The 23,809-nt window shown below is 40.5% G+C and overlaps 1 protein-coding gene across 3 annotated transcripts in view; it reads right to left on the bottom strand.

The window, feature by feature from the left end:
- Positions 1–23,809, bottom strand: part of BBS9 (Bardet-Biedl syndrome 9) — a 2,479,230-nt gene that overhangs the window by 168,210 nt on the left and 2,287,211 nt on the right. The window lies entirely within an intron of this gene.

Here is a 23,809-nt window from a genome sequence, read left to right as displayed (position 1 = left end):
AGCAACAAAAAAAAATCTACCATTCTGCTGTGGGAGGCATGGATTCCATGGAGGAAGCAAACCATTGTTTAGACATTTCAGTGCCAGAATCTAGCAGTTAGCACACAGAACTGACTGTGATCCAGTGTTTGATTCCCTCAGCCTTCATTTGCCTACTGAGTGACCCTTAGCATCTTACTTAACCAGATAATGCTTTAGGGCACCTGGGCTACACTCTTCAAATGGTCTATGGGACCATTAGAACAACCTATGCACTTATTGCCCATAATGAATTTTCACTGTAGGTTTAGAAACTAAGAAGGATCTGAGGAAGAGATGCTGCTAAAGCAGCCCAATGTGCTTTGATGAACTTGTACAACAGATACCTGGACAACAGGGAAAAAGAATGTATGATCTGTGGGGAGTTATGCAAAGACCTTCACAATGCCAGCTCCCTTACAGCAATGAAAAGTCTTCCATTTTGGATAAATAAGATCTCTTAGTTGAAGATTCTAATGCTGAATATAAATCTCTGCCTTTCTAGCTTACTGTGGGATATCTAACATTTGAGCAGAAAAACGTTCTCTATTTGAGATCAAAACACCAGCATCCAGGTTGAGAAATTAAGTAATTTTAAAGTTGAATACACCCCTATATCTTCCTGGTCTAATATGGGATATCTAACACATGAGCAGAAAACCACTTGACACTAAGCTGGATGTAGTTCTCTGCTGCACTGTAGAAACAGAAGACCCTCCTGGTGAGGAAACACAATGACTAATCTTTGAAATGTGAAAACAAAGGTTGCTTGGACCTGAAAGGCACAATCAACATCAACCAGGCTTTCGTCACAGACTTTTTTCCACATGGCATAGATCCAAAATGGATATCCAACTTCAGTCTTCCTTTTCTAACACTAAAAATCTTGAGTAGCATTCCTTTGACTAGAAAACAGAACACATTTATTGGAAAGGCTCACTCATACTCTGCTACACTTTGCTGTGAGGGAAAGGTTGGTTTGGTTTTTATTTGATGTATTTTGTATTAATTTATTGCCTTTTTATATTCTGAGTGCTGTGATTTGTTTTCTTTACCTTGTGTTTTGCCTTTAACTGCATATTAAAACTTCAAAAGACCCCACAGCTCTGTCTCTTGTGAGTCAGGCAGAAATTAGAACTGATCAGTTAACGACTCATACATAAGACAAAAGAGGTCACTTAAGGTTAATCATTTGTGAACTGAGGGGGGTGGAGATAGGAACTAAACCTTCTATTTAAGGGGTAAAATAAAACATTTCAGAGCTTTATTGGAAAGGCTCACCCATACTCTGTTATACTTTGCTGTGGGGGAAAGGTTGGTTTGCTTTTTATTTGTTGTATTTTGTATTAGTTTATTGCCTTTTTATATTTCGAGTGCTGTGATTTGTTTTCTTTACTTTGTGTTTTGCTTGTGTTCTGCTTTTAACTGCAAATTAAAACTTCTAAAGACCTCACAGCTCTGTCTCTTGTGAGTCAGGCAGAAATTAAAACTGATCAATTAAGGTCGTATACATAAGACAGAATACGTCACTTATAGTTAATCATTTGTGAACTGAGGGGGTGGAGCTAGGAACTAATCCTTCTATTTAAGGGGTAAAATAAAACATTTCAGAGCTTTATTGAAAAGGCTCACCCATACTCTGCTACACTGCTGTGAGGGAAAGGCTGGTTTGCTTTTTTATTTGTTGTATTAGTTTATTGCCTTTTTATATTTTGAGTGCTGTGATTTGTTTTCTTTACCTTGTGTTTTGCTTGTGTTCTGCTTTTAACTGCATATTAAAACTTCAAAAGACCCCACAGCTCTGTCTCTTGTGAGTCAGGCAGAAATTAAAACTGATCAATTAAGGTCTCATACATAAGACAAAATAGGTCACTTAAGGTTAATCATTTGTGAACTGAGGGGGTGGAGCATGAAACTAAACCTTCTTTTTAAGGGGTAAAATAAAACATTTCAGAGCTTTATTGGAAAGGCTCACCCATACTCTGCTACACTTTGCTGTGAGGGAAAGGTTGGTTTGCTTTTTATTTGTTGTATTTTGTATTAGTTTATTGCCTTTTTATATTTTGACTGCTGTGAATTGTTTTCTTTATCTTGTGTTTTGCTTGTGTTCTGCTTTTAACTGCATATTAAAACTTCAAAAGACCCCACAGCTCCGTCTCTTGTGAGTCAGAAATGTTTCCCTACCCCCCCCCACTCTGTCACTGTCGTGTTCTTAAATACCACTGTCTGTCTAGTTGCCTGCCTCTTATGTTAATTTGACCATATATCTCATTTCCTCTCTGCTTTCACTGGCTTGTGTGAGTAAGCACAAAATTATCATTTTGTGAAATCACTCCCCTTCAACTATTTAAATTTATTGGCCATTCTACTGTATTCCATAGTACCGGAATACAAAAGTGATCACCCCCTTTCAATCTATCTTGCTGTTTTAAAAATAGTGACTCTCAACTAAAACAACTTTTTTAGATAGGTAAAACTTAAGTTACCTACTTTCACATCTAACGTCTCTAGTGCACACTGCAGTGTTTAGGATAAACCATTTTTTTTCATCTTACCTTTAAGCATCCCTGTGACTAGCACTTGCTCTAATACCTGCTGGAAAGCACTAGGATACCTTAAACTGATACAAGCACTCAACTCTCCTTATTAATAAAGAGAAATTAATCATAGGCACTAAACAGCCTATAATTGCAAAGTACCTTGCTAAAGTAAGGGAAAACAGCTCCTGTACTTTTAAAAAAAAAGCACCAAAACCAGGCATGTCCAAGGGTCAGCTTCCGTTGATTTCTCCTGTCCATCTGGTGAATCTGGCCATACTAGGGCAATGCAGCAATTGCCTCATGTACGCAGACAACCCTCTCCTCCTACCACCCAACACTACAACTTGTGAGAGATGCACTTACATAGCCAAACTGGAAGCAAAGCTCTCTCCACCCAAGATTGTGCTAGACAGTCAAGAGGAGAAGATTAACACCCACACTACACCTCAAGCAACACATAGCCCTTCTAAACTCACACCAACACCCACACATAGCAACACTAAATCCACATATGTGGAGGACCTTAACTGTAACCTGCCCAAGCAACAAGGACCTCCGAAGCTGAAACATAAACAAACACCAATCACAATCAAAATGTCACATAGCTCACAACACCAGTGTGCCACCCAGCAACAGCCCCTAAGGCAAGACAATGTACCTAACACTTTAGTCATAGGTGACTCTATAGTCAGGCACACTGATGACTCACCAGGATGAACAAGTAGAAAATTACAGTGAGCTGCCTGTCGGGTGCCAGGATCCGCCACATAACTCATGCACTCAAGTCACTCCACAACAAGTACAAATATGACTCTGTCATTGTCCATGTTGGAGTGAATGACTTGAGACATACCTCCCTGGACTACATGAAAGGAGACATGGAAGAGCTCTCGGATCATGTGGCCCAGTCAGGTATGACCCTAGCCCTGAGTAGCATCCTGCCTTCGCCCAGAATGATACCACAATATAAGGACAAAATGATTGACTTCAACAATTGCTAAGCTTCTGGTGTCATTCAAAGGGGATCCAGTATCTGTCTGCCTGGAACGACATGATCGACAGACCACGATGCTTTGCCAGAGATGGTCTGCACCTGTCGCCCCTGGGATTCAGGTTACTGGCAAAGGCTCCTGCCACCCCATATAATGCCTTTTTTAGGCAAAGTTCAAAGGACAAAACCACCACCGTAACAGGTACAAGCATGCAAAATCTGAAGGTAATGCTACTCGTCTAAACCTTAAAATGCACTCTCTCGAGGCACTCCTAAAACTGGAGAACATCGATATATGTGCAGTAACTGAGACCTGGTTCAAGGCTCCAGAGAGCACCCCTGCAATACCAGGCTACAACTCTTACCACACTTTTCGGCCATCAAACCAGGATCGAAAAACTAAAGGTGGAGGAGTGTCCATATTTACCAAGGATATTCACACCACCAGGTTAGTTGCCCAACACAATGCATCTGAAATTCTCCAGGTGCAACTAACACTAAGTAAGACTGCAATCCAAATTGTAGCTTGCTACAGATCCCCCACCATGGCCCAAGATTCTCACTACACCTTTCTAAACATACTGGAAAATATTAATATACAACCAAACACCCTAATACTGGGTGATTTCAACTACCCTGCCATGAACTGGGAAAATTACTCGTGTACCAACACCTTTTTCCAATGGTTCTTGGAATTCATAAACTCCAATGCCCTGGATCAATTAATCCATAGTCCCACCAGGGGCTCCAATATCCTAGACAGGTCATTACCAACATGGGAAATCGATCACCCCCTCGTTGGTCAGATCAGACCATAAGCTAATCACCCTTAACATCCACATCCCACCCCCACCCCCCAGTAAGGAAACCCCCATAAAAACTTCTCCAAAGTCAACTTCATGCTACTCAAGTCAGAAGTTACAAACTTTATGACACCCATGCAGACGGGAACTGAAAGTTCGACTGCTGAGTCCTACACTAAGGCACTGTACAAGCACATCCACTCATGCATGAATTGTGCCATCCCAAATAGAACCAAGATGCTCTCCTCCAAAAAAAGGAAGCCAATCTGGTGGTCCCCTGCCATAAACAAACTTTACAACAAAAGGAAGAAACTGTTGCAGAAAAGAGGAAAATGCCAGGATGCAAAAAACTCCCTTACCAGCCTCAGTAAGAAGCTGTGATTCCTCATAAAATCCTCCAAAGCTAGTTACGAAAATAAAATTGCCATAGATTCCAAAGACAACCACAAGGCATTCTATAACTATGTCAAAAATCTAAATGGCAATGCTTAAATCTGCTCTGAGCTACAACAGAATGGTATTAAATATACTAATCCCAAGGATATTGCCAATATCCTGGCAGATCGATTCAGTGCCAACTTCACCCCCTTTCACCCACTAAATGGCCCATCTCAATACCAGAAGATTGCCAAATTCCGGTAATAACAGCCACACAAGTAAAAAATGCACTCTCCAAAGCTAAGAATACAGCATCCTTGGGACCAGATGACATCCCGGGCTGTGTACTACATGAACTACATAATGAACTGGCACCTCACCTAAATGTCATGTTTAATCATACCCTCACCTCAGGCTTCATGCCCACTGTGTGATGCAGAGCTAAAGTTATCCCACTCCACAAGGGGGGATCCACCTTGGATCCCAGGAACTACCGCCCCATCAGTCTGATGAGCCTGATCTGCAAGGCCATGGAACGTATTATCATGGAACTTATAAACAAATACATTGGCAACCTTAAAACGCTGGACCCCACCTGGTTTGGGTTCATGAAAGGTTGATCTTGTCTCTTGAACCTGAATGACTTCTTCGAATCAGTCTTCAGAGCCGTGGACGAGGGTAAGGCAGTCCACACAGCCTATCTGGACCTCGCCAAGGCCTTTGACACCATCCCCCACTCTGGAATCACAGATAAACTTACTAAGCTGGGCACTAATCCCTACGTCACTCGATGGGTTGCCAATTGGCTTACTGACAGATCCCACACTGTAAAAGTAGCTGACTCCAAATCCAGCTCCAGACAAGTGACAAGTGGAGTACCTCAGGGTTTAGTCCTGGGACCTCTATTGTTTGGAATCTACTTCTCTGAAGTACAGGCCAACACTAAGGGTCTCTGGCTAACAAAGTTCGCAGATGACTGCAAACTGGGAGCCATTATTGAATCCCCAAATAATGTTTATACTGTAGAAAAGGGCCTTACAGAAACAGATGTTTGCTGCCAGAGCCATGGGCTCAAGCTCAATGCCAAGACATGTACAGTTATCCTCTTTGCAGACTCCGCACAGAAGGCACCCCAGCTGAGAATCGAACCGGAGAACCTCTTGCTGTGAGGTGACAACAAAAGCTAAAAGTGCTCAGTCAGAACACAAGAATGATCAAAAGGACACCACAGTCACACAAACTGTATGGTAAGCACTTTCATTCATTTAATAATACAATCTTCATCTGACCAAGACAAAATGTAAAAGAATGATTTGACCATGTGTAAAAAGATGTTTACACATGATCATGATAAAACTTTTAAATTCAAAATAGGATTGATTGTCCGCATAGTGAGGGACACTTAGCAAGCCTCTTGAGTTATGGCACAATTTGGTATACCCAGAAATGTGGACATTGCACACAACTGTCATATGCTGAGTAAATGCTGTTAAACCAGGTCATTTTTATATTATTCAGTATTAAAATGTCATTTTGTTCTTGCTGCTCAACCACATGTAAGACATTTAAGAACTATGCTTCTGTGTTTACCCACTGCAGACATGAAGTATTTGTCAATGCAAAATGTTGACCTTCACTAGAAATCATCACTGTAACAGTGACAATTTAAATGAAATAGCACTGCACTCCATTTAACGGGCTGTGAAGGCACTGTAATACTTGTCAGTCTGTATGAGTGGTGAAAACTGCAATGCTGCAAAGAAACATATGACCGTAGGTGTTATTGTTTTCAGTAGTTATAAATTTTGCACCTCAGTTTACTGTTGTCATAAAGCAATGACATATTAGAAATGACTTAGAAGGTGATTTTAAAATAGTAAATAAATATGATTGTTTTGACAGGGTATGAATATTTTTGTTCTAAGTGAGAAAGTGCCTATGTGGCTGTATTCATTTTGGATGAAAATATTAAAAATTAAAGTTGCTGTGAAACAGTTAATTTTTTATGTCTGCATGTTATTGTTTTATGATGATGTTTGTTATCTGCATTGACAAATGAACTAAAAGCTTATTTTCTCAATTCCAGAACTTGAAGGACCATACTTAGTACCTCATTACACCTCTCTCCAATGTGTCTACTATGCATTTGCACAATTTCTACAAACAAAAAATGTTATTTGTTAACCTGTTGAACTATATCAATGTAAAATTGTTACTTAGCTTCTTTTTAATGCAACTTTAACTTTATGCATGTATCCCAACATATGTGAATTGCTATTATATCAATATTGTTTAACCCGTTAACAAATGTCAATAAATAATAATAAATAAATAAAAAACATGTACCCGTGAATTATCACATAGGTGGCAGTACACTAAACACTGAAAGTATGATAATAGACTTAGGGACACAGGTGGACAGTGGTCTCACCTTCAATAACCACATCACCACAACAGTCAGGAAATCCTTCTATGTGGCCCACCTCATCACTATGGGATTTTCATCCAGAAAAAAGGAGGTCATTGTCCCACTGTACTCATCCATCATTAGACCCATTATAGAATACAACGCCCCATTTGGTATGTACCTCTCAAGACATCTGCAACAACTGGAAAGGCCACAGAAATACCTCACTAAAAGAATCACAGGCCTAAATCAGATGCCCTATGCTGACTGCCTTAAACCCCAGCTATAATCTGTCACATATTGTCTACTCCAAGGCAATCTCTGCTTAACATACAAGGCCATGTCAAACCCAGAGCTGTTGGACATGCTGCACTTAAAGAAATCCCAATCCCTCAGAGCCACATGGTCCAGGGATCTAAACCTTGTCATCACAATAAACAAAACATGCTGGAGGGATAGGTTCCTGACCCAGAGACTCCCCAGACTCTGGAATAGACTGCCCATACATGTCAAGCAGAGCACCTCTTTTGCCCTCTTCAAAAGGAACCTTGATGACTGGTTGGGAGAAAGGAAATTCACCCCAGGGATCATGCCAGTTGCCCTGCTAGACAGGGGTCCAGGGAAGTAAATAGTGTGGGAAGAAATAGCCAGAGAATTGTTATGGCTAGGCTTGTATAGGCTCTAGGGCCGATAGCCCAGTACCAACCTATGAACATACATTTTATGAATCCCTTGTATAGCTGAAGAGGTCTGAGAGGAATTCTGTTTTGTAATATGACTTCAGAATCTCTGCAACCAATAGTCAGGGGAAAAACTGTTTGAATTGCTTCAGTAACAACATATTCTGCTCCCTGTGGAAAGAGTTTTTGAGGGTGAGTCACCTTAAATTCAACACTTAAGTAATAAAAAGACAAAACAGTTGTATTCATCACTTCATTGAACCAATTTTGATTTTAAAGTATTCTGGAAAATAATAAACAGAGACAGAAATATGTTTTTTTCTCTTAAAATGGTCGAAAGGCTAGACTGATCTTGTATACATTGCATGTGCAGCTAGTTACTGCCTCAAGACATAATTCACTCCTGCCTATACAAGAAATATTTTTTATATTTATATTTTACATTTGTTGACCAGGATAGGCCGACTGGATACATATCCATTTTCAGCGGAGGCCCGGGGAGAAAAGCTCCAACATACATACATACAGAAAAGAACATTGAACATAAAAAGCTTATTGTTTTCAGATTTGTTCAAGTCAGCTAGTTATACAGATACAGAAAAAATGCTGATAATAGGTTTAGTACATAAATACTACCTCTTAGTGACGTTCTAAGTTACATACAATGGGTAGATATTCACATATTTACAAATGGTATACTTTTTGATAGAGGTGTCTAGGCAGTGCACTGCCTAAAATGGGCTGTAGTGTCTCAAAAGGTACGGAAAAATAGGGATGATGAAACATTACCCACTGAGAATGAAAAAATATCTGATTTTCAAGACTCTCTGCTGTGGATAAATGCATTTATTTATAGTTTGCTGACTTGGTTAGTCCACCTAGGCCAGTGACCTTTTTTCAAGGAAGACCTAATGTGGTATTCAATACTGTCCATAGGGAAATTTGGCCAGGACATTGGAGGCATTCCCCTACTCTTTCCCCAGATGGTGCTAAAGGGTTGTTAAAGTTGGTGGCTGCTTACAATGATCTCAGTCTGGAAAGCAGTACTGCTGAAGATAAAATATTGAGAAGACTCTGAAATTATGGTGATGGGTAGAGTGGATGAATTCACCTTAGTGAGGGTTAAGGAGGGAAAATATCAGCTGAATCAGTGACTTCATGAGCTGATGTAGTAGTAGTATGTTGTGCTGTGAGTGCTAAAGATAAGGAGATTTTGAGTTTAGGAACTGTTAAGTGCTTAGCCTGAAATGTTAGCTGGAGCACCTTTGGGTTTTGAGGAGCAAATACCTGCTGTTGGTGAAATGGGAAGTAAGAGACGTATTGGATTACAGAAAGTTACAAAGAAAAGTTATGGTTCGGTAGCTGCAGTGAGATGTGCAGGTATAGCAGGGAGAAGCATTGTAAATTACAGGCAGAATAAATGACTGGTCATGCAAACTGCAAGTAGAAATGCGATACCAGTTGGAAAGTATGCTACTTGGAATATTATAATTACACCTTTGGGATATACCACAAATGGCCTAAAGGCATTCATATAGTTAGAAAAGTACAGTTTTGCAAAACCTTACCATAAAAGTAGATGTTCTTCTCTTCACTGTTGTAGTATTCCTGACTTAAGGGGATTTCCTGCCTAGGATAGCCCAACATCCAGGCAGTATACCAGAGCCTTTCAGTACTTACAGGTGCCATACATCACACGTATGCTCCCCACGCAGGGCAGAGGGCACAAGTGTGATGTTCGGATGCACAGACTCAGAGCTTCTTTGCTGCCAGTCTGAACTCCATCTTTAAATGTCAGTCTGAATGCTTTTCTTCTATACTGGTTACTGAGCTGCTTTTCAGATAAGCACCTCATTGCGGGTCTATCCTTATCTTTCTTTTTTAGTGTTGGTTGGTTTCATTCATCCAGAAAGGGAAAATGTCAGTGTAGAAGGCAGATTCCCCATAAAGACCATCACAACCAGTGTCTCATCTGTTTAAGCACTTCCCACGCCCATACCCTATCACACTTACAGACATAATCATTCATTCAGCTACAAATAACCACACAAAAATCCTGTCTGCAACTAAAGTAACCTTAAAATATAAACTTGCAGACATCAAGGAAGGTACCTATACATATATACACAAACACACAGACACCCACCTTATCTGTCCCCCTTACTGTGATCAGTCAGCCAGAAACAGTCTCACAAACACACACAGTCACACACACAAACTAATAAAGTGAATGAGATCTTTTGGCTGCGGCCTGCTAGAGTAACTTATCCAGCTGAGTTGTTGTTGTTGTCTTTTGGCTTTTCCCGGTTAGGGGTCGCCACAGTGGAATTCCGGTCCGCTAATGATTGTCAGTAGATTTTGACGAACGCCGAGGTGCCAGCTCGACATTCAACCTTCAGCAAAGGCACACCCATTTACGCATGTCTTTCGAACATCCACCTAACCATGGGGAGGACATGCAGACTCCACACAGAAGGCACTCCCCACACTCTAGCCGAGAAATGAACGGGAGAACCTCTTGCTGTGAGGCAACAATGTTACCGCTGCACCACCGCGGCTATAACTTATCCAGCTGAGCGATTCTGTGAATTCATCAGCTGCATAAATGTCATGCCACATGCTGTCTGGGGGTAAAGCACATGACTAATTAGCATACACGACTCCACCAGAATGCCTCATTAGCATTTGCAGTATGCTTCAGATATAACCAGGTGTAGAGCTGCTCTACAAAACAGTGTGGCATCATGGTAGAGGTGTCTCTAAAATGGTAACTGAGAGGTGTGCACTTGGCATACACCTTGAGCAACCCTTCTGAATTGGTCCCTAAGAATTTATTAATTTAAATGTGCAATTTAGCAGAAAAGTGACAATGCAGCTTAGAACCACTGATAAAGCATTACTGGCAATGAAACTTTTCTTTATTTTTTTTATTCTTTCTGATCTTTTCCAGAATCTATATGGCATTAAAAAAATGCTTGATGACAGAAAAGTGTGGAATAATGTTTTGAAAGCTTAGGTTTCTCTTGAAGTAAGAGAAAGGATACTAGTATATTTACCAAGTGTGATTATGGTAACAAGCAAGAAAGGCACAGAGAGCAACCCAAGTCATACTTTTTCTATGAAGATACAACTTGGTTGATAAATTACTACAGTAGCAGATTTTACTAGGGAAATTTTGGGCTGCCACCCAGGGTGCATGGCTTCAGGGGGGGCCCAATGGGTTATCTGCAGGCATGCAAAATTAGAATTTTCATTTTGTAAAAGTGTTTACTCAATGATTCATCAGACAACAGATACGTGTACATGCTGGTGATTCAGCAGTGTAATGGTGGGGCCCTGTCTGATAGTGAACTTAGTCCAAGTACCAGCTCTGACCCCGTTAGATTCTTGTGAAATGTAGCAGGAGCTGTGGCTGTGCATGAGATAGTCTAAGCCACATACATCTAAAGATGCAAGAGTTGGTACCCAGTGATTTAGAAAGTCCAACCCAATGGAACTTTCCACTTCCTCAATGCAGTACCAAGTGAAGATCAAATTTTTAATGCTCACACTGTTTCAAGTGATTTACCTTCTGTATGTTATCTTAATTTTGATTTTAGTGATTGGCTAAGTGAAACCTCTATGGACTTTCATACCAGGACTCTTCCTTCTTGTGTAAGTTTGTCTTTTAATGAACACCTTAAGACTTTTGAGAAAAAATGACTTAAGTACACTTCAGCTTGATAACATATTTAAAAGAGTGTCTAACAAGGGGAAGTGTTCCGACGGGACTATGACTGTGGAAGCTCGTTAATGGTATTTCAAGGGACCCTTCTCTAATCGATGAACTGTTATTGGTTTTCAATGAGTGCGGCTTTAAATTAATGAGAATTCTTATTAAATCATATGAGAGGGAAATGGACTTGTTATTAGAACAAATTAATGCTTTGAACACTTTACTCAAAAAAAAAACTTATTGTTTGATGTTAAGATGACTGAATATGATGAAGTTTTTAAAAACTTTGAGACTGTGTTAGACAGAGCAAAGATTATAAACTGTACAAAATTAGAAAGGGATGAGTTTGAATATGAACATGGGAAGATTATCTTATTCCTAAGACCTATGTAAGGCAGAGTGTGCCTTCAGAATTTGTGGGTGTTAGTAGGACTCACCAGCCTCCCCTTAATGTTAATGATTTTGTTAATTCTGATGATAATGTTACAGACAGTGATTTTTTTAGATCTGGTGCAGTTTCCCCCTCTCAGACACTTGGAGAGGATAGCAAAGAAGGGAAAATCAAGAGGATCACAGAACACACGAGGACTATCACAATACAGGGTCATCTTATTACGACCATCAGAGGTGACACAAATGTGAACTGAAGGTGGTATTGACCTTAGAGTTACCCAATTACCAACCCCTGATGCTAGTTATCCCTCTATTCATGAACTTGATGGTTTTAAAATTTTTAATTATAGCCAAGAAGTCATTGGTGACACACATTTACGATTTTTTACTGAAAGATTTACTTTTGTACCTAGGTTCAAATTCGATATAGTCGATGTGTTAATTGATTTGAAGCTTTATGTATGCAAATTTATTTATTTATTTATTTACACTTGCTTACCGGGAAATTCCGACTGGACGCAGGTCCTTTTTCAGCGGATGCCCGGGGAGAAAAGCTCCATATCATGTACATGATAAATAGAGATACAAAGTTACAGCAATAATAAACAACATTACAGGTTGTTGGCTTTAATACAAGATATTGATTATCAACAGTATATACAGTAAATGTTGCAAGTTAAGATAGTTTCTTGTTGTTGATAATATTAATAACAAAGTTGTCACCACGATTTTAAAGTATGTAAAGACAACTAGCTAATTTTAACTGTGGTTAGTAGTGGTGGTAGTATAGTTGGGTTAAGAGTCTAGATGGGGGGGGGGGGTCTGGATTAGACCAAGGACAAAGCCAGTGCAAATTTAAGTGGAATTTGAGCACAGTCTTGAAAAGGCTGCTGGAAGGTAGAGTAGTTATAGAGGGTGGAAGATTGTTCAAAAGTTTAGATATGGTACAGGAAAATATGGCTTCTCCTGCTGAGTTTTTGGGTTTGATAACAGTGAGTTGATTTTTGTTGCTTGATCTTAGGGGTCTAGTGGAGTGATAGGGTTGGATAAGGGTTTGAAGGGAAGGGATGTTACAGGGGTGGTTAATACGTTTATGAGTGAGGGTGAGTTGATTAAAGTGAAGGGGTTGTGGGAGTTCTAGCCAGTTTAGTTTTTTAAGGGAGATACAATGATGGCTGTGGTAGGAGGTTCCAGTGGCAAATTTAGCAATTTTGTTGTAACAAGCATCCAGCTTGTATATGTCTGTCTAAGGTTGGTAAGTATGGGGGATGCATAGAGTAGGGTGGAGATTAGCTGGGAATTGGCTATGGAGATTCTAGCCGCTTTGGTTGGGAATTGGCGGCTTCGATATAATGCACCCAAGTTTCTTGTGAACTTTTTTTATTTTGAGAGATATGTGGGTGTCAAATCTAAGTTTGCTGTCTATTTCTACACCAAGTAATTTTGTGTATTCTGATGGAGAGATGATGGTATTATCTTTGGCGAGAATGTTGAAGTGGGGGGTGTTTTGGGTGGCTTTGGAAGGTTGGAACAGGAGAAGTTTTGTCTTACTTGGGTTGAGAAGGAGCTGAGCATTGGATAGCCAGCTTTCTACAGAAGAGAATGATTCCTGTGTGATTTGTTGTAGTTCGGATAGAGTGTGGGCAGAGCAGATGAGAGTAGAGTCATCTGCATACTGTATAAGAGATGCTTGTGTGGTGGCAGTATGTAGGTAGTTATTGAAAAGTGAGAATAGCAGAGGGCCAAGAATAGACCCTTGGAGAACTTCGAGAGTAACTGGGAGGTGAGGTGATAGGTTATCATGCCAGATAACGGATTGCTGGTGTCCGTGTAGATAGCTGTGGAACCAGTTGCAGGCTGATTGTGAGAAGGAGAGGTTGGGGAGAGTACAGAGTAGTAGCTCATGAGATGCCATGTCAAAGGCCTTTGAGAGATCTAGAAATACAGCAGTAGAGAAGAGGCCATTGTTTTTGTGATGAAGTATAGTGTTGGTGAAGGAGAGCAGAGTGGAGGTAGTGCTGTGATATGGCCTGAAACCATGTTGGGTTTTGGAGAGGAGATTATTAGCTAGGAGGTAGTTGGAGACCTGGGTGATGATACATTTTTCAAGTATCTTGGAGAGAGGGGAGAAGATAGCAATGGGGTGGTAAATGGAGAGGTCGGTGGAGGGGGTGTCTTTGTGGAGGGGAATGATGTGGGATATTTTCCATATCAAGGGAACCTAGCCTTCTGTTATGGAATGATTGATTAGAACTGAAAATGGGTAGGCTAGTGTATCAGCTGCAATTTTCAAGTATTCAGAGGGGAGGTTGTCAGCTGCAAGTTTGGTGGGTTTATGTTTTGACAATAGTCTTTTTATGTTGTAGGTAGGTACTAAGGTGAAGAAGAAAAGAGGAGTGAGGAGTTTAGGGTTAGGAGTTGGGGGGGGGCTGCTGTAGGGAAGTGTTGTTTGTTTAGAGATGTTATAGTTTCAGTGAAGTGTTTGTTGATGCAATACTGCTGTAGGAGTGGGGAATGGACGGCTGGGGGGTATCAACCTTCCCTGGGTGGAGGACAGTGTTAATAGTGGACCAGAATTGCTTAGGGTTGTGGTTGGTAGAGTTTAGGGTGGATTTATAGTAGAGGGATTTGTCTAATTTTATTTGCTTTTTGGCTTTATTGTGCAATTCATGGAATGATTGCCTGAGTAATATTTTGTTAGTCGCCAGTGCTCCCAGGCCTTATCTCTGGATTTCATTATGGTTTTGGTGGTCATTTGTAACCATGGGGCATGCCTGGATCTGGCTTTGGCATTTCTTACAGGAGCATGGGTGTTTAGGATGGAGAGGAGGGTACTGTTGAAGAAGTGGACAGCCTAGGCTGAGGTATTTTAATGGTGACCAGTTAATTTTTTGTAGGGAGGAGATGAAGGAGATGGGGTTGAAGTTGGACTTGTTCCATATTTGCCTGTGGATAATGGGCTTGAGACTGTTTGTGTGGTGCTGAATTAGGAAAGTGGGGGAGTGGTCACTAAGACTGTCAGGTAAGCAGCCTGCTAGGTAAGAGTGAGGGGTTTTGTTGACTAGGATCCAGTCAAGTAAGGTTTGATTGTTAGGGTTTTTGTTGATTTGGGTAGGAGATTGGATAAGTTGAGTGAACCCATGGAGATTAAGGTGAATGGTTGGGAGATCGTTATTACAGGATTGCCAGTTGATGTTAAAGTCGCCGAGAATTATGGTTTCATGGGGTAGAGATACAGTAGCCAGCTCAAGAGATTTTCTAGGGGTGTAATATTTTGCCCTGGTGGGAAATAGCATCCTATGATATTGATTGTTTTGTTTGGGTTTAGTTTGAGATTGGCATAAAGGATTTCTTCATTGTTGTGGTGAGGGGCAGATGTGGTCAGGAGTTGAAATTGAGGTAGTGTTTAAATATCAATGTGACACCACCTCCTTTTTTGGACAGTCTGTCTATGCGAAGGATGTTATATTCAGGTGGAAGTATTTCCTCACTATTGATGCAAGGTTTGAGCCAGGTTTAAGTTAGGAAGAGAATATCTGGAGAATATATGCTTATGCTGGCATGTAGATCTTGGATTTTATTGCATATTAAATTTTAACATACTATTTGATGAACATATTGAGAGCACTAGCCAAAAAGTTAATTCATTAGAAAATGCACATATAACCCCCCTTTGCACCCCACTTTGTCTTTTTTTGAAAAGTTTGTGAGCATGATATCAGAAGAATTAGAAAATCAGCCTACAAACTCAAGGGCATTTACTCTTACTAAAGATATGAGACACCAATCATGAATGATTTGATTAAGAAGCATGATTTAAGAATTATGAAGTCCAATAAAGGGGAAGGGGTTGTCCTAATGGACATTATTGATTTTGTTTGCAGAATGTATAATTTTCTGCATAATGAAACCTAGTATATTAGAGTACCTAAAAATGAGATTCATGTAGCCTATTATCAAATTAGACATTATTTCATAGGTTTATAGGTAGGTACTACACTATCGGCCCAAGGGCCTAAGTAAGCCTAACCAACAAGGTTCCCTGGCTTACGCCACACAAGAAAGTTATTTTCCTGTGCCCCTGTTGAGCAGAGCCACAGACGTGATCCCTGGGGTGTATTTCCTATTTCCCATCCACTCATCAAGATTTTTCTTGAAGAGAGCTAATGAAGAACTTTGCTTGACATAGATGGGTAGCTTGTTCCAGAGTATGGAAAGTCTCTGGGACAGGAATCTATCCCTCCAGCATGTCCCGTTTACTGTGGTGACAAGTTTAGGTCCCTAGAGCGTGTAGCTCAGAGGGATTGCGATTTCTTTAGGTGTAGCATGTCCAACAGCTCTGGGTTTGACATAGCTTTGTATGTTAGGCAGAGATCACCTCAGAGTAGGCAATATGCTATGGAGTAAAGCTGGAGTTTTTTTGAGACGGTCAGTGTAGGGCATCAGTAATCCTCATTGTGAGCTACTTCTGTGGTCTTTCCAGCAGCTGTAGATGTCTTGTGAGGTACACTCCAAAAGGGACGTTGTACTCTATAATGGGCCTAATGAGTGTCGAGTAGAGGGGAACAATGACCTCTTTTTTTCCTGGATGAGAACCCTTTTGTGATGAGGTGTGCCATGCAGAAGGGTGGCGATGTGATTATCAAAGGAGAGACTACTGTCCACCTGGGTCCCAAATTCTTTTATCACACATTTGGCATTAAGCAGACTGCCGCCTATGTGGTACTTCATGGGTACAGAGTTTTTACCAAAGGGGATGACAATGCACTTTTTGGCATTGAGCTTGAGGCCATGGCTCTGACACCAGGCATCTGTCTCAGTGAGGTCCTTCTGTAGGATGTCCACATAATTTGGGGACTCGACTATGGCTCCTAGTTTGCACTCATCTGCAAACTTCATTAATCAAAGGCCTTCTGTGTTAGCCTGTACTTCAGCCAAGTAGATACCAAACAGGAGAGGTCCCAGGACTGAACTCTGTGGTACTCCACTTGTCACTGGTTTGAAGTCAGATTTGGAGTCTGCAACTTTTACAGTGTGGGTTTTGTCAGTAAGCCAGTTGGCAACCCATCTTGTGACTTAGGGATTTATACCTAGTTTAGTGAGTTTAGCTATAATTCCAGAATGGGGGATGGTGTTGAAAGCCTTGGGGAGGTCAAGCTAGGCTGTGTGAACCACCTTACTCTCATCTACGGCTTTGGTGACTGCCTCAAAGAAGTTGATCAGGTTCAGGAGGCATGATCTGCCTTTCACAAACCCAAACTGGGTGGGGTCTAGAGTTTGGAGTTACCAATGTCTTTGTTTATGAGTTCCATGATGATATGTTCCATGGCCTTGCAGACCAGGCTCGTCAGGCTAATAGGGCGATAGTTCCCGGGATCAGTGGTGGCTCCCCCTTTGTGGAGTAGGATAACTGTTGCTGTGCACCATTCAGTGGGCACAAAGCCTGATGTGAGGCTATGACTGAGCACGGTGCTTAGGTGGGGAGCTAGTTCATTCTGAAGTTCATATAAAATGCAGCCTGGGATGTTGCCTGGTCCCATGGATGCTGTGCTTTTGGCTTTAGAGAGTGCAGCTTTTACCTGTGTAGTTGTGATTACAGAGACTCTGCATTCTTCCTGTATAGATATGGGCCCTTTAGGGGGTCAGAGGGGGGTAAAGTTAGCACTGAACCTATCTGCCAGGATGTTGGCAAGATCAGTTGGTTATGTAATTTTAATGACGTTGTGCTGTAACTCAGAACACATGTGGGTGTTGCCATTGAGATTCTTGACACAGCTATAGAATGCTTTGTGGCTGTCCTTAGACTCAGAGGAAATTTTGTTTTCGTAGCTAGCTTTGGAGGATCTTATAAGATATCTCATCTTCTTACTGAGGCTGACCAGGGAGCTCCTCCACTCATGGGATTTTACTCTCTTTTGCAAAACATTCTTCCTTTTGATGTAGAGTTTGTTTATGACAGGGGGCCACCAGACTGGCTTCCTTTTTTTGGAGGATAGTGTCTTGGTTCTGTTTGGGATAGCATGATCCATCCACTCATGTAAGTGCTTATAGAGTGCATTTCTGTAGGATTCAGCAGTCATAACCGTACTGTCCATCTGCATGGGTGTCATGAAGTTCACCACTTCTGTCTTAAGAAGCATGAAGTTGGGTTTGGAGACATTTTTTACTGTGGTTTCCTTAATGGGGGTGGGGGCGGGATGTGGATATCTAGGGTGATTAGCTTATGGTCGGATATGACCAACAAGGAGTTGACTTCAGGTGTGGAACACCGGTCACTCATGTTGGTAATGACTAGGTCTAGGATACTGTTGCCCCTGGTGGGGGTGTGGATAAGTTGATCAGGGAACTGGAATTTATGAATTCCAGAAAGCGTTGAGCAAAGGAGTTGGTACATGAGTAGTTTTCCCAGTTAATGGTGGGGTAGTTGAAATTGCCCATTATTAGGGTGTTTGGTTGAACCCTAATATTTTCCAGTATATCAAGAAAAGAGGAGTGGTAATCCTGGGGCATGGTGGGGGATCTTTAGCAAGCTACAATTTGGATTGCAGTTTTGCCCAGAGTTAGTTGCACTTGGATAACCTCAGATGCATTATGCTGAGCAACTAGCCTGGAGGTGTGGATATCTTTAATGAATATGGACACACCTCGGCCTTTGATGTTCCGGTGCAAGTTAGATGGCCAAAAAGTGTGGTATGAGTTATAGCCTGGTAATGCAGGGGTGCTCTCTGGAGCCTTGAACCAGGTCTCAGTCACTGCACAGATATCAAAGTTCTCCATTTTAAGGAATGCCTTGAGGGAGTGCATTTTGAGAGTTAGACTTCTAGCATTGAGTAGCATTACCCTCAGTTTTTGCTTGCCTGTTCCTATTACGGTGGTGAATTTGTCATTTGAACCTTGCCTAAAAAGGCACTATAGGGGCAGCAAGAGACTTAGCCAGTATCAGGCCATCTCTGGCAAACATCGTGGTCTATCGACCATGTCATCCCAGGCAGATAGATACTGGATCCACTTAGAATGACACCAGAAGCTTAAACAATTGTTGAAGTCAATCATTTTGTCCTTGTACTGCGGTATCGTATCATTCTGGGTGATGGCAGGATGCTACTCAGGGCTAGGGTAATACCTGCTTGGGCTACAAGATTGGAGAGCTCTTCCATGTCTCTTTCCATGTAGTCCAGGGAGGTACGTCTCAGGTCATTCACACCAACATGGACAATGACGGAGTCATATTTGTACTTGTTGTGGAGTGACCTGAGTGCGTGGGTTATATGGTGGATCCTGGCACCCAACATCTGACAGTAACCTTCACCTTATTCAGCCTGGTGAGTGGGACATCAGTGCGCCTGACTATAAAGTCACCTATGACTAGTGTTTGGGTACGTTGTTTTGCCTTATGGGTTGTGGTTGACTGGCACAATGAGTATGTGGGCTATGTGTCATTTGGGTTGTTTTGGGGAGTGGAGGTTGCTTGTGTTTCTGCTTTGGAGGTCTCTGTTACTTGAGCAGATTATTATTGAGAGCATCTGCAAATGTTTGTGTTTCTGTGTGTGGATTTTGGTGGTGTAGGTTTAGTGGAACTATGTGATGAGTGTGGTGTGGTGCAAGTGTTTACCTTCTCGTCTTGACTGTCAAGTTCAGTCTTGATTGGAGAGAACTTTACCTCCAGTTTGGCTAGATAAGTACATCTCTCACAGATTGTAGTGTTAGTTGGTAGGAGGAGAGGGTTGTCTGTGTACATGAGGCAATTGCTACATTGCTCCAAAATTCCCAGATTCATCAGATAGACAGGAGAGAACACTGGGAGCTGACCCATGGACATGCCTGAATAAAAAAAATGTTTTTCTCTAGACAAGTGAGGAAGTGAGTACAAGAGCTGTTTTTCTCTAAGCAAGTGAGGAAAGTAAGTACAAAAACTGGTTTCCTCTAGGTAATGAGGAAGGTTGAGTGCTGTAGTAATTTGTAGCTTATTTAGTGCTTACAACAAGTTCAAATGCTAAAACTAAGAATCTGTATCTGGACTAAACTAGTTACAGTAAAGAAACAAGTGCAAATGCGGGCTTTTAAATCAGAAAGTTAAGAGAGATGGAAAATTGCCCAAAAGACCAATAACTACAATTTCTGGGCCAGAAATCACTCCTTATGTGGTAGATAGGTTACCTGGTGCTTACCACTCCCACTGATTAGCTAGCAGGCTTCCCTCCAACACAGAAAGGCTTGGGGGGCTCAGAAGTTTACAAACAGTCCTGGATACAGCAAATCTGTATCTGGACTAGACTAGTTACAGGAAATGCAGGAAACAAGCTTGCATTTTTTGTTACAGTTAAGCAGAACACAGGGAGATTCTAGCAATTTTTTTTGTAAAGGAAAGGGAGAAAGGAGAAGCAGAAGATATTTCAATGTTAGGAAACTAAGTGGGTTGGCCTTCTCAAATCTTCTCTCTGTATTAGGTAGAATGAGCTAATGACACTAGACTGGGAGGAGTGTCCCAGATCAAATTTACAGTAGGGGTGGGCAACTGCAAAGCCACCAAGTATAATGGCAAGACACCAATAGGGAGGGAGGGCGAGGAAGAATACTACAGCTACTTGACTACACTCTTTTAGCCAGTAAACATTACAGAAATGTTTATCACAGCAGAAAAACAGCAGTGCGCCACAAAATGAAAGTCTTTAAACAGATAAAGGAGCAAGGAGACTCTACAGAATGCTTTTAACTGCAAACAAATCAGTTATATGATACACTCCTTGGCAGGAAATCAGAACAAACAGGTGCTTAACAAGCAGAGAAAATTTCCAGTTAATAGCTTTCACACAGTTAAACTAGCTAAAATGTTTTACAAACAGTGTAACAGTAAAAACTTATTTATTTGAAAGACTTACTGGATCACTTGGCGACCGATTACACTTCATCCAAGTATCTTATGGTAGAATATCTAGTGATACCTGCCATCATTGGGATACCAAAGATACATAAATACATACATGATCCTCCTTTAAGACCTATTTTATTCACAGCAGGATCAATAACCCACCCCTTGGCAGTCTTTATTGCTGGAACCTTAAAACATTTTCTAAAAAAGTTTTCTCTATATTCTTAATGACTCATGGGATTTTTTGGAAAACATGAAAAATTTGTTTTGTCAACATGATTGGCTCTTAGTTACCATTGATGTTATTGATTTATTTTCTTGTATCCCACACTGCATTGGCATGGAGTGGTTTCAAGAGGCATGCTTATACAGTAAAACCTTAATGAATAAAGAGATCAACACATTAGTTGAACTCATGGAGATAGAGCTGGAGAATAAGTTTCTCTACTTTGAGAGATAGTACTATTGACAAGGAACAGGCATAGCGATGGCTGCAGCATGTGCCCCTTTATAGTCGAATACAGTATCGTGGCATTGAGAACAGCAGTATATTCTTGTCTCCCAATTTATGAGGGAAGTTGTCACTTATGTATGTTCCTTGATGACATTTTTGATATGGAAGGGTGATGACACTACACTTTGTGACTGTGTCTTTTTTTAATTCTACTATGGACTTTCTTAAGTTTACTTATACCTATTCATTGAGATAAACTAATTATTTAGATGCAACCTTGCATAAGGATTTTGAAACTTGCCAGTTCAAATCCCAGCTTTGCAGGAAAACAACTTACTTCAATAACTTCTTACACTATTCTAGTAAGCATCCACCTTTTCAGAAAAGGAGCCTAGTAAAAGGCCAGATGGTGAGAATTTCTAGAATAGTATCAGATGATATATGTTTTTTGGAAGAAATCAATAAGTTGGTTGAAATGTTTGCCAACAAGGGGTTACCCCTTGGGTTACTGGAAGAAATCAAAACGGAGGTGGTATCAAAAAGACAAAGTAGTTTTGCTCCAGTTCTTGGAAGCGGTATTAACAAGGAAGGGACAGGTAATAGTAATGAAAGCAGCACAAAAACCGTGACATTTCTATGGTAGTTAAATTCAGCAGTGCTTCTACTGCCATTAAAACATTGTCACCAGTAACTGGAAGCTTTTAATGAGTGACCCCTATGTCACAGCTAGAGTAGGCATATCCCCCCTTCACATTTAAGAGACATATGAATTTAAAAGAAAAACTAGAAAGAAGGGTGGTGAGCAGTGACATAATTAAAGGTGCCAAGAAAAATAAGGGTATGTTAAAGTGCAGATCTTGGCAACAGTGCAAATATATTTTTGTAGGCAAAGTTTTAAAGTTAACAACTGCTCTGTTTAGGCTGAATAAGATTTGTGATTGTAATACAACAAGGGTGATCCAGTTTAGCTTTCTGTGATTATTGCCACTCATTTTACATTGGTAAAACTGAAAGGACTATTGAAAAATGAATTTATGAACATTACTATGAAATTCAAACACAAGAGAGTAATGCATAGTACAAACATAAACCTGCATGTAAAAATAACAAAAAGCTTCTGTTTTTTTTGTTTTAGAATAAGTTTTACTGAAACCAAGAGAGGGGGAGGTGGAAGACGCTTTAGAGTATCAGGAGCTCCAGTGGTAGTTAAGATTAAATGCTAGTATGCTGGCTGGATTAAATGACATGGTGTCCATCAATAGTAAATTAAAATTAAGAGCAGCTAAGTTATAATTGTGTTATTGCCTAGTGTTTTCTGTATACTTCAGTTCATCTTTCACTTTAATTTTTGTCAAGTATTGTGATTCATTAGTTTGTTAATTTGTAGCACCTTTTCATTACTATTTAAATACACTTTGGGAAATGTTTTTGTTCTGATGAAGTCTTGTTTGTTAAAAGGGACGAAAGTGCTCAACTCTGTGTACATTAAACTTTAAAACTACACAGAGTTTGTGACTTTCTTTCACCCTCCTTTGTTGTTCAATTTACTGTGAATGTGTTTTTAGCCACTTAGGGCTGGGACCTCTGTACCTTTGAGTTTTTTTTTCACATACAGTGTGTGACTCATGAGACTCAAAAGTCAAGTTGGCTGTTTCAGTCTGTTTAATTCAGCTCAGAGACACTGACAGACAATGCAGCATACTTGAGTTACATGAGCACAGCACAGTACATACAAAACAGATAAAAATAAATGTTAAACCTACCCCTGAGCAGTTAAGGCTCAGCCAGGGGATTATACAATATTAAAACTAATAACAAGCATTTGTATATCTGGACATGAAAGTTATAAATAATCATGTATATTAACATTATATAGTAACAAAACAGGTGTGTGTGTGTGTGTGTGTGTGTGTGTGTGTGTGTGTGTGTGTGTGTGTATTAATCAACCAACAAACATTTATGAAATCAAGCATGCTGCTCATTCAAGTCAACTACGAACTGGTATGACAGAGCAACCATAGCATAACTCATGATATTATGGATGATGTGGTCAAGCAACTGACAAATAAGAAACATGTAGTTCTGAGAGACAGACAGAGTTCAGTGCTTAATCAGTCTGCTGCAAAACCATGCAAATCCATGTCATTTCTTTTAATAGACATAAAACTTTCTGAGAAGCACAATGAAAAAGAATTACTGCTGCAGTTGATTATTTTTAGTGCTGCTTCTCTGAAAGACTTAGGACTTCCTAGTAAGTCTAAGTGCTAGGATTATTGGGAAAATAGAAGAAATCTTCAGCAGTGTGTATGTTATGCTGGGTCTGGACCTCAGGTCAGCTATTCTGCTGTAACACTTAGCCTGATTGTAGGTATTTAGTGATATTAGACATCAAAGTCATAGCTTGCTGTTGGGGTCAAAGTTGAAAGGCTGAATGCCACAAATAAGTTTGTCACTTATTGTTCTCACAAGGAGGATGCTAGCTCCACTTACTGGTGTTTTTTTTCTTTACATAAAGGAACAGGAAGAAAAACAGTCCTTGAAAATGTGTATGTATGAACTTT

This window comes from Protopterus annectens, chromosome 3.part0 (genome assembly GCF_019279795.1).
Source record: "Protopterus annectens isolate FY-2018-M chromosome 3.part0, PAN1.0, whole genome shotgun sequence".
Classification (NCBI taxonomy): Eukaryota; Metazoa; Chordata; order Ceratodontiformes; family Protopteridae; genus Protopterus; species Protopterus annectens.
This window is presented reverse-complemented; position numbering and strand designations above follow the sequence as displayed.